Source organism: Chrysochloris asiatica, unplaced genomic scaffold (genome assembly GCF_000296735.1).
Source record: "Chrysochloris asiatica unplaced genomic scaffold, ChrAsi1.0 scaffold00095, whole genome shotgun sequence".
In the NCBI taxonomy this organism is placed as follows: domain Eukaryota; kingdom Metazoa; phylum Chordata; class Mammalia; order Afrosoricida; family Chrysochloridae; genus Chrysochloris; species Chrysochloris asiatica.
Window position 1 is genome coordinate 4,090,581 of NW_006408613.1, and position 12,832 is coordinate 4,103,412.

Sequence of the window (12,832 nt, forward strand, 5' to 3'; positions counted from 1 at the left end):
TCATCATCTCTGGCTCCATTTCAGGCATCACTGCTTCTCTGGGTAGGGTCCCGCTCTCTGCTCTTCTCCCTCGATGGTCCTAGGGACCTCCACTCCTATGACTGCCTCTTGGTAGATGTACAGGTTCCCCATGAATACAACGAATAGTTCTGGACTTCTTATCTTTTGCAATATTATCCATAGTTTGTTATGATCCACATACTCAAATGCCTTGGCATAGTCAATGAAACATAAACAAACTATCTTTCTGGAATTCTCTGCCTCTGTCATGATCCATCTGACATCAGCAATGTTATCCCACCTTTCACTTCCTCTACTGAATCTGGCATGAATTTCTCACAGCTACCTGATGACGTACTGCTGCAAACATTTTAAAATTATCATCAGTACAATTGTACTTATGTGTGATATTAATATTGTTGGATGGTTTCTGCATTCTCCTTGGAACAGGCCACATATGGAGCTCTTCTTGTCGTTTGACTAGGTAGTTGTCTTCCAAAATTCTTGGCATAGATGAGTGAGCACCTTTAGTACTGCCTTAGTTTATTTAAAGATTTCAATTCATATTCAGTCAATTCCTGGAACCTTACTTTTCACCAATGCCATCAGTACAGCTTAGACTTCTTCCTTCAGTACAATCGGTTCTTGATCATATGCTAGAAAATGTGTTTTTCCCTTTTGGATTTCTGACTCTAGGTCTTTGAATATTTTATTATAATACTTTACTTTGTCTACTTGAGCTGCCCTTTGAAATTTTTGGTTTAGTCCTTTTACTTCATCATTTCTCCTAGTGGTAGGCACACACTAACTTTGGCAAAGGGGAGAGAAAATAATAAATACATATACAAACAAATAAATGAATGGCATTGTATATGGTAATTTAACCACCTTTAAAAAAAAAAAAAAACCTGAAAAGTCCTTCCTCCCCTTTCTAAAATACCATAAACTTTATAACAGGATATGGGGACAAAGAGAAAGAAGTTTTAGAGGTGGTGGTCGATAATGACTTAAACATTTATTTTTGTTAGTTGCCAGTGATTCAGTTCTATGTAGGCAAAGTAGAACTTCTCCACAGGGTTGTCAATGGTGTTTCTGAACAGATAACCTAGCTTGTCTTCTGAGAAGCCCCTGGGTGGGTTTGAATAACCAATTTAATTTTTTTTTAAGTTTTTAATTGTGAATTATATGTTAGTTTACATAGGTGAACATTATCTTTACATTCATCCTATCATATTTTGTGTCATTGCAATGATCACAATCCCCTGCATGCATCATCAGAAAACTAAAGTGTACACCCCACAAGCCTGTCCCCTAGCCACCAGCCCACAGCCCACAGCCCACCTCTCTCCCTGATTCCAGAGTCCCCAGCCACTCCTTCTGTCCATGTCATGGTCTTTGCTTCCATCCCTAATGTCACTGCCTCCCTGGACACGGTCTCACACTACAGTTTTCTCCCTTGATGGTTTCAGAGATCTCTGCTCCTGGACTGCAAAATCAGCTGCTCCGCTCCGTTTGTTACCAAACATTTACATTTACCTTTCCAACACTCACTGTCAGACCTGATATCAATCATTCCCTATTGAACCACAGGAGTCCTTTCCCCTTCACCTTTTATCAACCCCATCCAGACAGGCTGGAAACAATTCAGTGGAGGTTCTACCTTTCCCTGTCTTCTCTGGAGCTAGGTTCCATATTGAAAGCTTGTAAGCCAGTCAGTTCTTGCCTTTGTAGTCCTCCCATTTTGGGTAGCCAATGTCTATGTTTTCCATCCCTGTCGACCCTGTGTACCAATGGGATGGGAATGATCCTCAGTGTAGAAATTTGTCCACTCCTTTGTCATACTGTATCCACAAGCATAGATTAAGTTCATTCACTTGTAGTGGGTTACTCTTTCTTTCTATCTTTTTTATTGTTCCTTTTCTTTCTTCCTCTAGTCTTGTTCTGATCATCCAGCCATTGATGCCAGGTCAAATGGGTACTATCTGCAAGTGTGGGTGTTCTTGTGCATCCCCCCTCACTTCATATCAGCTGGATGCTTCACACTCCATCCACCAATCTTTAGTGGTGGGGGGTGGGGGGGGGAGACAATAGCATTGGAATTCTTATTGGGCAGTTCTACTCTGTTGTATAGGCTCACTATGAGTAAGAATCCACTTGACAGCAATGGGCTTAGATTAAGGAGTTTCTGCTGTATCATATAAATACTAGAATTTTACTTGATAGCCTCTTTACTTTGAAACAACCTATACCATCACAGGCCCGCCAACTGTGTTTTGGTATTAGAAGTATTACAGTTTTGCCAGAGTCATGTATGACTGGAATGAGGAACATCACATGGAGTATGGGAGTTCTAAGTCTTTAGAAACATTGTGTTACACCCCTCTTTTCATATTGAGTGACTCAAACTTTGTAATGAATACCATGCCTACCAAGTTATTATTAGAATTAGCTCTGCCTCTGTTAAGTAGTTAGATTCATGAGTAAAAAGTGTAGTATTCCGATTACCTGTGACCTCAAAATGTAGCAGACCATTTTTAATTTAGTTACCTTAAAACAATGGGAGAAAATGAGAATTGGAGTTTTGTTTCATAATTACTGTTTGTGGGTTCTGGTCAGTTGATCTGAAGTTTCACATCCTTTTCTAAAATCAATGCAGTTGCTTGGGAAGAAAACTTGGAAAGGAAAACCACACATTAGTTGAATTTTCGATGTTTTGCAATTTAGAGGTACCGAATCAGTGTGTTAATTTTTATACTTGCCAACTTATAACATTTACCTGACTTTAAAAAAAAATCATAAATTTGAGTTTCTTTCATATGCCTGCCAATTTGAGCTGATTTACATCACATTTGGCTGTGTGCTGGAGCATAGGAGAAAGGAAGCTGTTTTTAGAGATGGTAAACTTTCTCCTAGTAACTGGTGTGAAAAATAAATGAAAAGGATTGTATCTCTCTAGATATGAACTATATATCTCTAGAGATGAATTAATAAGCATTATTCAAAGTTGCACTAAAATGTTTTAGGCCACTTGAATACCATTTGATGCAATTCTAAGAGCTGTAACTGAATAAAAGAACTATTTGAGGGTAGTGGGATGTTCACTTAAAGTATGGAGTTCCTTCACTGCGTATTTTCATTACTGAATTGGTCGAATAGCCTCTCACTAAATTGGGGTTTCCCTGCCTCCACACTATTAACATTTTGATTCATTAATTCTAAGTTGTGGGGAATGACGATCTGGTGCGTTACAGAATGTTTAGACTCATTTCTGGCCTTTTCTCAATAGATGCTAGTATCATGATTACTTCCTCTTCCACCCCCATTCCAAAAATGTCTCCATATATTACCAAATATTCCAGGAGGAAGAGGGGCAAAATTGTTTCCAATTGAGAACCAATGCCTTGGATGATGTATTTTGGTGGACACACAAAATTGGTTTGGCTTTGTATCCCTTGAATTAAGGTAATCTTACCCAAGATTTTTTCCTTTTTTTCCTCTCTGCATATTTTAAAAATGCTGGTTGTTCAGGTAATGTGGAGTCCTGGCATGGCACTGTAGGACAAGTACTGGACTGGTAACTATAAGGTCAGTGGTTCAAACCCACCAGCTAGCTGCTCCTCGAAAACCCTATACAGAATGCTAATAGTTGGAACCAACTAGATGGCACGTAACAATAACAATAGGGTAATGTGGAGAACTCCACCTTAACTCACCCAGCTCTGTGTAACCCTGTAAATCCTCAGCTTGCCTAATGAACCTACCCTTAAATGATAAGAAATACTATACTGTCATGGATTCCTGGTGTGGCACTACAGGAACAGCACTGGACTGTGAACCTCAAGGTCGGCAATTCTAACCCACCTGCTGCTCCTCAGAAACTCTGTACAGGGTCACTATGAGTAGGAATCAACTCAACAGCACTGAACAGCAACAATATACTGTCACAGGATGTTGAAACATATACTTCATATAGAGTCTATAATTAACCAATTTTCCTACTGTTGGCCTCCTGATAACTTGTCTCTTTTGAGCTCTGTTTCTTCCCAACAAAGTATCACTCCAACGCAAGAAAATATTGATCATAATTAGATCTGGCCCAACAGGCATGCACAGAAAGGACAGTGGCAACCTACAGTTGACCTCAGAACAAACGAACTTTGATTAAGGAGCAAAACATTGCAAGAAAGACGTTACCAGACCAGCTCAGACAACATTTAGAAGGAATAATCTGTAACCCACCCCAATGTATATTCATGACCATTCCTCCAAAATCTGTTACATTTCCTCCCAACTTACTTCTTGGTATATATGCTGTTGTTGTTGTTAGGTACCATCGAGTAGGTACCAACTCATGGTGACCCTGTGCACAACAGAATGAAACATTGCCCGTTCCTGGGCCAACCTCACAATTGTTGCCACACTTGAGCCCATTGATGCTGCCACTTTGCAAATCCACCTCACTGTTGGTCTTCCTCTTTTTTTTCTGACCCTCCACTTTACCAAACATGATATCCCTCTCTGGTGACTGGTCTCTCCTGACAATTTGTCCAAAGTATGAGAGATGAAGTCTGGACATCCTGGCCTCCAAGGAGGATTCTGATTGTACTTCTTCCAACTCAGATCTGTTTGTTCTTTTGGCAGCCCATGGCACTCTCAATATTCTCCACCAACACCATAACTCAAATGCATCAACTCTTCTATGATCTTCCTTATTCACTATCCAAATTTAGCATGCATATGAGGTTATTGAAAATGCCATGGCTTAGTTCAGGTACACATTAGTCCCCAAGCTGACATCTTTGCTCTTCAACAATTTAAAAAGGTCTTATGCAGCAGATTTGCTTAATGCAATATTGAGTTATTGGCTGCTGTTTCCATGGGTGTTGATTTTTGCAAGAAAAATAAAGTCTTTGACATCTTCAATCTTTTCTCCATTTATAAGAATGTTGTTTATTGGTCCAGTGGTGAAGATTTTTGTTTTCTTTACCCTGAGATACAATCCATACCAAAGGCTATGGTCTTTGATCTTCATCAGTGCATATGTATAAATTTGCAAATCCCCTTTTTTGACGGCTTGCCTTGGTTCTGCTTTGATTCTTGCTTGATTAACCAAAGTAAAGCCCTCCCTTTCGCTTTCACATGGTCTCTGTCTTTGATTCTCAGTTGCACCAACACAGACCTGGATTGGTAGCAATGTGTTTGGTCAACCAAGATTCAAGGATTCTTTGGTGACAAGATAATTATAAACATTAGCTTCAGTATATCACTTTCAACAGAGATGAGATAGAGCCTCGACCACAGGGGTTTCTCTCACCCTCAAGCACCATTAATCATAGAAGGTTAATTCTGGAAGAGACTTTAGAGATCAGTATTACCATTTCACAGTTGTGGCTCAAAAAAGTTAGACAACCCATCCAAAGTTACAAAGCCAGTAAGAAACAAACATTGGCAAGAAATAAAGTATAAAGACCCTTAGTTTAGAGCTCTTCATTTGGAATATTTTGGGGCCCAACAATAACCACAGGGTTTCAGTCTGTTGTGCATATGGTAGCTATGAGTTGGAACTGACTCAATGGTACATAACAATAACAATATAACAACAACAACAACTCTCATATCATTTACATTTTCATCAGAAGAGATAGGAAATAAACATCTAAAACCAACAATAAAAAAAAAAAAAAAAAAAAACCCACATGAAAATAGAACTATTCTAAATGGGACTCCTGGTATGGAGATAGAGGATTAGCACTGGACAGTTAACCACTAGGTTTGCGGTTCAAACACACCAGATGCTCTTTGAAAACGCTATACAGGATAACTATGAGTTCGAATCCATCACTTGTAGGTCAGTTTGTCATACATGGTGGCTTGCATGTTGCTGTGATTTGCATGGCTATGCCACAAGTATCTTAAATACCAGCAGAGTAACCCATGGTAGACAGGCTTTATCTTCCAGATGACAACAGATTAGGAAGAGGAAAGACAAACTACTTCAGAATATTTAATCACTGAAAATCTTACTAATAGCAGTGGAACCCTGTCAGCACCAGAATAATGAATATTGAAACATGATGAAGAATAACAGAATATTGTCAGATATAGTGTAGAAGATAAGCCACTTAGGTTGTAAGGCACTAAGAATACAACTGGGGAAGAGCTGCCTCCTCAAAGTAGAGTTTAACGTGATGATGTAAATGGAGTAAAGCTTTCAAGACCTTCATTTGCTGATGGGCACATTCAAAATTAAGAAAAAATATCTGTAAACATCCATTAATAATTGAAACATGGAATGTACAAAGTATGAATACAGGAAAATTGGAAATTGTCAAAAATGAAATGCAAATGCATAACATTGATATCCTAGGCATTAGCGAGCTGAAATGGACCAGTATTGGTCATTTTGAATCAGACAATCATGGTTTACTATGGCAGGAATGACAAAGTGAAGAGGAATTGTGTCGCACTCAACATAAAAAGAACATATCAAGATATGTCTTGAAATACAATGCTCTCTATGATAGAATAATATCCATAGGCTTATTAGGAAAACCAGTTAATACCACTATTATTTAAATTTATGTACCAACCACTAAAGCCAGTGGTGATGAAATTGAAGAATTCTCCCAACTTCTTCATTCTGAAATTAATCACATGCCATCAAGAAATATTTATCATTACTGGTGATTGGAATGCAAAAGTTGGAAACAAGGGGGAAGGATCAGAAGTTGGGGAAATATGGCCTTGGTGATAGAAATGATGCTGGAGATTACAAGACCAATGACTTCTTCATTGAAAATACCTTTTTTAAACAACATAAAATATAACTATACACATGGACCTCACCAGATGGAATACACAGAAATAAAACTATTTACATCTGTGGAGATACTGTGGAAAACCTCCATATCATCAGCCAAAACAAGGCCAGGGGCAGACTGTGGAATAGAACATAAATTGCTCATCTGGAAGTTCAGGCTGAAGCTGGATAAAATTAAAAACAAGTCTATGAGAGTCAAAATATGACTTTGAACATATCCTACCTGAGTTTAGAAATCATCTGAAGAACAGATTTGATGCATTAGACACTAAGACCAAAGACCAGAAGAGTTGTTGGATGACATCAAAAACATCATGCGGGAAGAAAGCAAAAGGTCATTAAGAAGATAAGAAATAAGAAAAGGACTAAAATGAATGTCAGAAGAGACACTGAAACTTGCTCTGCAGTGTAGAGATGCTAAGATAAATGGAAGAAATGAGGAGGTAAAAGAGCTGAATAGAAAATTTCAAAGGGCAACTAGAGAAAATAAAGTCAAATATTAGAACAAAATGTGCAAAGAACTGGAGTTAGAAAACTAAAAGGGAAGAACATGCTTAACATTTCTCAAGCTCAGGGAACTGAAGAAAAAATTCAAGCCTTGAGTTTCATTATTGAAGGATTCTCTAATATTATTGAATGATGCAGAAAGCATCAATAGAAGATGGAAGGACTACACAGAGTTACTGTCCCAAAAAGAAATGGTTGATGTTCAACCATTTCAAGAGGTAGCATATAATCAAGAGCCAATGATACTGAAGGAAGAAGTCCAAGATACATTGAAGACACTGGCAAAGAACAAGGCACAAGGAATTGATGGGTTACAAATTGAAATCTTTCAATAAACTGATGAAGTACTGGAGGCACTCACTCATCTATGCCAAGAAATTTAGAAAACAGCTACCTGGCAAATTTACTGGAAGAGATCCATATTTGTGCCCATTCCAAAGAGAGGTGACTCAACAAAATGTGGAAATCATCTGACAGTATAATTAATATCTCATGTAAGTAAAATGTTGCTAAAGGTCATTTAAAAACTGCTGCAACCATACATTGATAGAGAACTTCCAGAGGTTCAAGCTGGATTCAGAAGATGACATGGAATGAGGGATATCATTGCTGGCGTCAGATGGATCTTGGTTGCAAGAAGAGAATATAAAAAAGATGTTTGTCTGTGCTTTATTGACTATGCAAAGAATTTCGATTGTCTGGATCATGACAAGCTATGGACAACATTGAGGAGAATGAGTATTTTGGAACAATTAATTGTGCTTATGAGGAAACTGGGAATAGACCAAGATTCAGTTGTTTGAACAGAAAAGGGAAACACTAAATGGTTTAAAATTAGGAAAGGTGTGCACCAGGATTGTATTCTTTCAACATACTTATTCCATCTGTATGTTGAGCAAATAATCCGAGAAACTGGGTTATATGAAGTAAAACAGGACTTCAGGATTGGAAGAAGACTAATTTGCAACCTGCGATATGCAGATGATGTAATCTTGCTTTTTGAAAGGAAAGAGGACTTAAAATATTTACCACAGCCTTTGGTATTGATTGCATGTCAGTGTATAGAAAACAAAAATCCTCACCTCTGGACCAATAAACAACATCCATATAAATGGAGAAAAGATTGAAGTTGCCAAAGACTTCGTTTTGCTAGGCTCAACCATAAATACTCAGGAAAGCAGCAGTCAAGTAATCAAATAATATATTGCATTAGGCAAATCGGCTGCACAAGACCTCTTTAAAGTGTTCAAGAGCAATGATATCAGTTTGAGGACCAAAGTGCACCTGACCCAAGCCATGGTATTTTCAATAAATATATTTATTGCCTGTGATCATTGGAGACTGTAGAAGGATAGATGCATTTAAGTTATGGTGTTGGAGGAGAATAGTAAAAGTACCATGGACTGCCCAAATGACAAGCAAATCTGTGTTGGAAAAAGTACAGCCAGAATGCTGTTTGAAAGCCAGGATGGCCAGACTTCATCTCTCATACTTCGGACATATTATCAGGAGTGACCCGTCACTGGAGAAGGATATCATGTTTGGTAAAGTGGAGGGTCAGAGAAAAAGAGGGAGACCCTCAACGAGATAGATTGGCAAAGTGGCAGAAGCAATGGGCTAAAACGTAGCAACGATTGTAAGGTTGGCACAGAACTGGGCTGTTTCATTATGTTGTGCATAGGGTCACTATAAGTTAGTACAAACTCAATGGCACTTAACAACACCAACAATGGTGATAAATGCTCTAAAGGGGAGAAAAAAATCCATAAAAGATGCTATATAGAGTCCTGGTGTAGCACTCTATTGAACCAGCTTCCCTTTGGAAACCCTCCACAGCATCACTATGTATCAGAACTGGCTTGAGCGCCCGTAACTATTAAAACAAGGGGCTATATGATGAGAATGACAGGTTATTTAATGGTATCATGGTATTCCCATGAAAGGCCTCTGTGAGCCTAATGGAAATGTGTTCAACAGCACTTTAATTGAAAAGCAGCTTAGGATTTGTAAAGCAGTTTTATCAGGTATTGCACGCAAATTTCATAACTGAAGATCTATGGTTGACAGGCTAATAAACAAGCCCACACCCAATTATACACAGATGGTGTGCAGATCAAGGCACAAGCCCAGGTCTCTTTGACTTCAAAACCACAATATAATGCTAAACTAGGTTGCTCTGGCTCTCCAAAGAACTGCAATCTATGTTCTAAAACAAAAGTCCCAATTCTAGGCCACTGAAGTTTATCTTTTGTGGGCTTGATCCTTAGGAGGAAACATTGTTGCTATTATTAGCTGCCATGGAGATGACCCCATGTATTACTGAGCAGTGCATAGGGTCACTATAAGTTAGTACAAACTCAATGGCACTTAACAACAGGATTTTCTTGGTTATAATCTTATAGAACCAGATTGGTAGGTCTTTCGTTCTATGGTGCTACTGGGTGAGTTCAAACATCAACCTTTTGGTTGGTAGCCAAGTACAAATAGTTGGTGCTTCCCAGGAACCTTTCAGAGGTAGCAACTGACAGAGGCAGATTACTGAATAATCAAGGTAAACACAGGTTTACTTGTTCTTACTTATTAATCTTTAGTGAAAAAGTAATGAACAGGAATTGTCTATTTGATTCTGTAGGAAGATACTGTAAGGCTGGAAGAGAGAGACAAGATGGTGGCCTAGAAGCAGAATCTTAGATGTATTGAAAAAAGATGCAATTGGTCACCACAGATTAGTTATTGATGTTGTGTTAAGTGACTTTGAGTTGGTTCTAACTCATGGTAACCCTGTATAGGGTTTCCAAGGTGGTGCTGGTGAGTTTGAACAGTTGACCTTGCAGTTCAAACCAACCTTGATGTCCAGTGTATTATCCTGCAGTACCATACCAGAACTCCACAGATTAATAAGTAAGCACAAGTAAATCCACTTGTTTATTGGATAACCCTACAGTGGCACTAAGTAAATAGATGGAATGGTGGTGGTGATTATGCATAGAATTTCCAAGAGTGTAAATCTTTATGAGAGCAGCTGGTCGTTTTAAACTGCTGACTTTGAGGTTAGCAGCTTGACTCATACCCACTACACTACCAGAGTGCTTTAATGGATGGAATAGGAAAGGTAAATAAAATTTTGGCCCTTTCATAATTACTCCCATGCTACAAGCCACCAAAGTTAACTGAATGAGGAGTATTCTAGAGGGTGACTTCTGTTCACATTGCTGTGTGTAATTTTGGAGGAGTCAGACACCTAAACCTTGGTTTCCTTATCTGTAAAGCGCAGATAACAAACACCACCTAATACTTTCAACTTGTTGCTGTTATTGTTAGGTATTATCCAGTTGGTTCTGACTCATAGCTACCCTGTATAGGGTTTCAAGGCTGTAAATCTTCATGGTAGCAGATAGCCTCATCAAAGTGGCTGGGTGGTGGTGGTGGTGGTGGTGGTGGGGATTCAAACAGCTAACCTTGTAGGTTAGTACCTATCCTACAGTGCCACCAGTGTCCATTTAAAAATGTTGTTGTTTTAAGTACCATCGAGTCATTTCTGACTTATAGCAATCCTGTATATAGGGTTTCCAAGGAGCAGCTTATGAGGAAACTGGGAATAGACCAAGATTCAGTTGTTTGAACAGAAACTGTCAAGCATGTGGTTACTCTCACATAATTATACTTAAGGACCAATAATAATCTTGGAACAGATACATAAAGATACGGTTTTTTCTTATTATTTCACTGTTTAGACGAAAAAGCTACAATTGAAAGAAGTTATACAATTTGTTCAAGGCCACAGGGTAGTTTTAGGAACTTAAATTAATATTTGAATGTTTGAAACAGACATTTTTTCATAGCCTTTCTGAACTATGGGCTATCCTAATTTTTATAAACGATGCATTTGAGGTTCAGGTTATACAATTTTCCAAGGCCACTCACAGACATGGGGTAAAACCAGGGTTTTAACCTGTGTCTTCCGTGCTCCAAAGCTCGTATTCCTTCTGTAGCCCTTAGGGACTTCCTCAGAAAAGACTGGGTCCGTGGGAGAACTAAAATCCGCTCCCAGGCACAGAATCTCGTGTTAGCACGAGGCAGTTACAGGTGGTGGTTGTTTAGTGCTGTAGAGTCCTGAGGTCGGTTCCTCATGGCAACCCTGTATAGGGTATAAATCTTTACCGGAGCACAAAGCCTCATCTTTCTCCTGCAGAACCCGCTGGTAGTTTCGACCTGCTGGCAATATTAGTAGCCACACTCATAACCACTACGCACCACTACGCTACCAGAGCTTCTTTGTTAGAGAGCAGATGGGCAAAACCCAAAAAGGATCGTCACAGTCACAGGAAACTGCGTTCTAAGCGCCACAGGCATGAGTCCAAACAAGTAGGCCCGGGTTTGGTTTTCTGGGAGCTCAGCTCTCTATCATTAAGTGACTTTGCAGTGACTGACCGGCTTATGTGCTAGCAGGATTTGGAGAGACCAGGGAGGGAGGGGAGAATGGCTAGGGAAATCATGGCCTGTGCTTCCCATTCTGAGATCTCGGGCAGTTCTTAGGCTGTTTGTTTTTTCTATAAACTCTAAAATCATATTGAAAATGTTCAGCTATTAATTTTATCCTGCTTAAATGTTTTCTTTGGTTATTAAATTGAGCCATAATTAGTGTATTAAGTTGAGCAAATGCAAAAAATATGAAGAAGCATTGTTGGTGTCAAGTACCATCCGAGTCAGTTCCAATCCATGTTGTTGTTAACTGCCGTCGATACAGTTCCGACCCATAGCATCCCTGCATAGGGTTTCTCCTAGGAGCGACTGATGAGTTTGAACCTCCGACCTGGAGATTCAAACCGACTTTGCAGTCCAACTCAATAGCCCACAGCTACACACCAAGATCCAAAAAGAAGCATGGTGTTGATTATTTGGATTCTCTGTAAGGTCAGAAGGCCAAGATCTGTTGCTGAGGGGGGCGGCGATCCAAGGGCTTGTATTCCATTCGCCAAGCGTTCTAGAAAAGCGAGATATTTTTCTTGACTTTGGAATCTCGTGGCGACGGTATTGCCCCAGAGGTCGGCCAACCTCCCTCCCAGGCGCCTTAGTGGTAGTTCCGGGCCGGCTGGGGCGGGCCCAGCATTGTGGCTCCGCCCCTGAGACGGGCGGGTGCGGATCGGCGCAGTCTGACAGTGTTTTGCTGCCTGCGTTTTCAGCGAAGTCCTGACCTTGCTATTTCGCAGTCCCGTGACTGCGAGGGCGTAGCCTTCGGTGAGTCCCGGGAAGGCCCGGCGGGGCGGGAAGATGCGCACTCGGAAGAGAGGCGGCGAGAGGGGCTGTTGCTCGCGCCCCTGGCTAGGGAGCTAAGGTGAGGTTACAGTGCTGGGGTACGGGCGTCAAGACCGCGCGGAGCCGAGTGGCTAGGGCCGGACCAGGGACGATGAGGGAGTGGCCGGGGCGTCCGGGAACCCTTGTTTCTGCAGCTTGTCTGCGTCGCGCGGTTACCTCTGACCCTGTCATCCACCGCCGAGAAGCCAT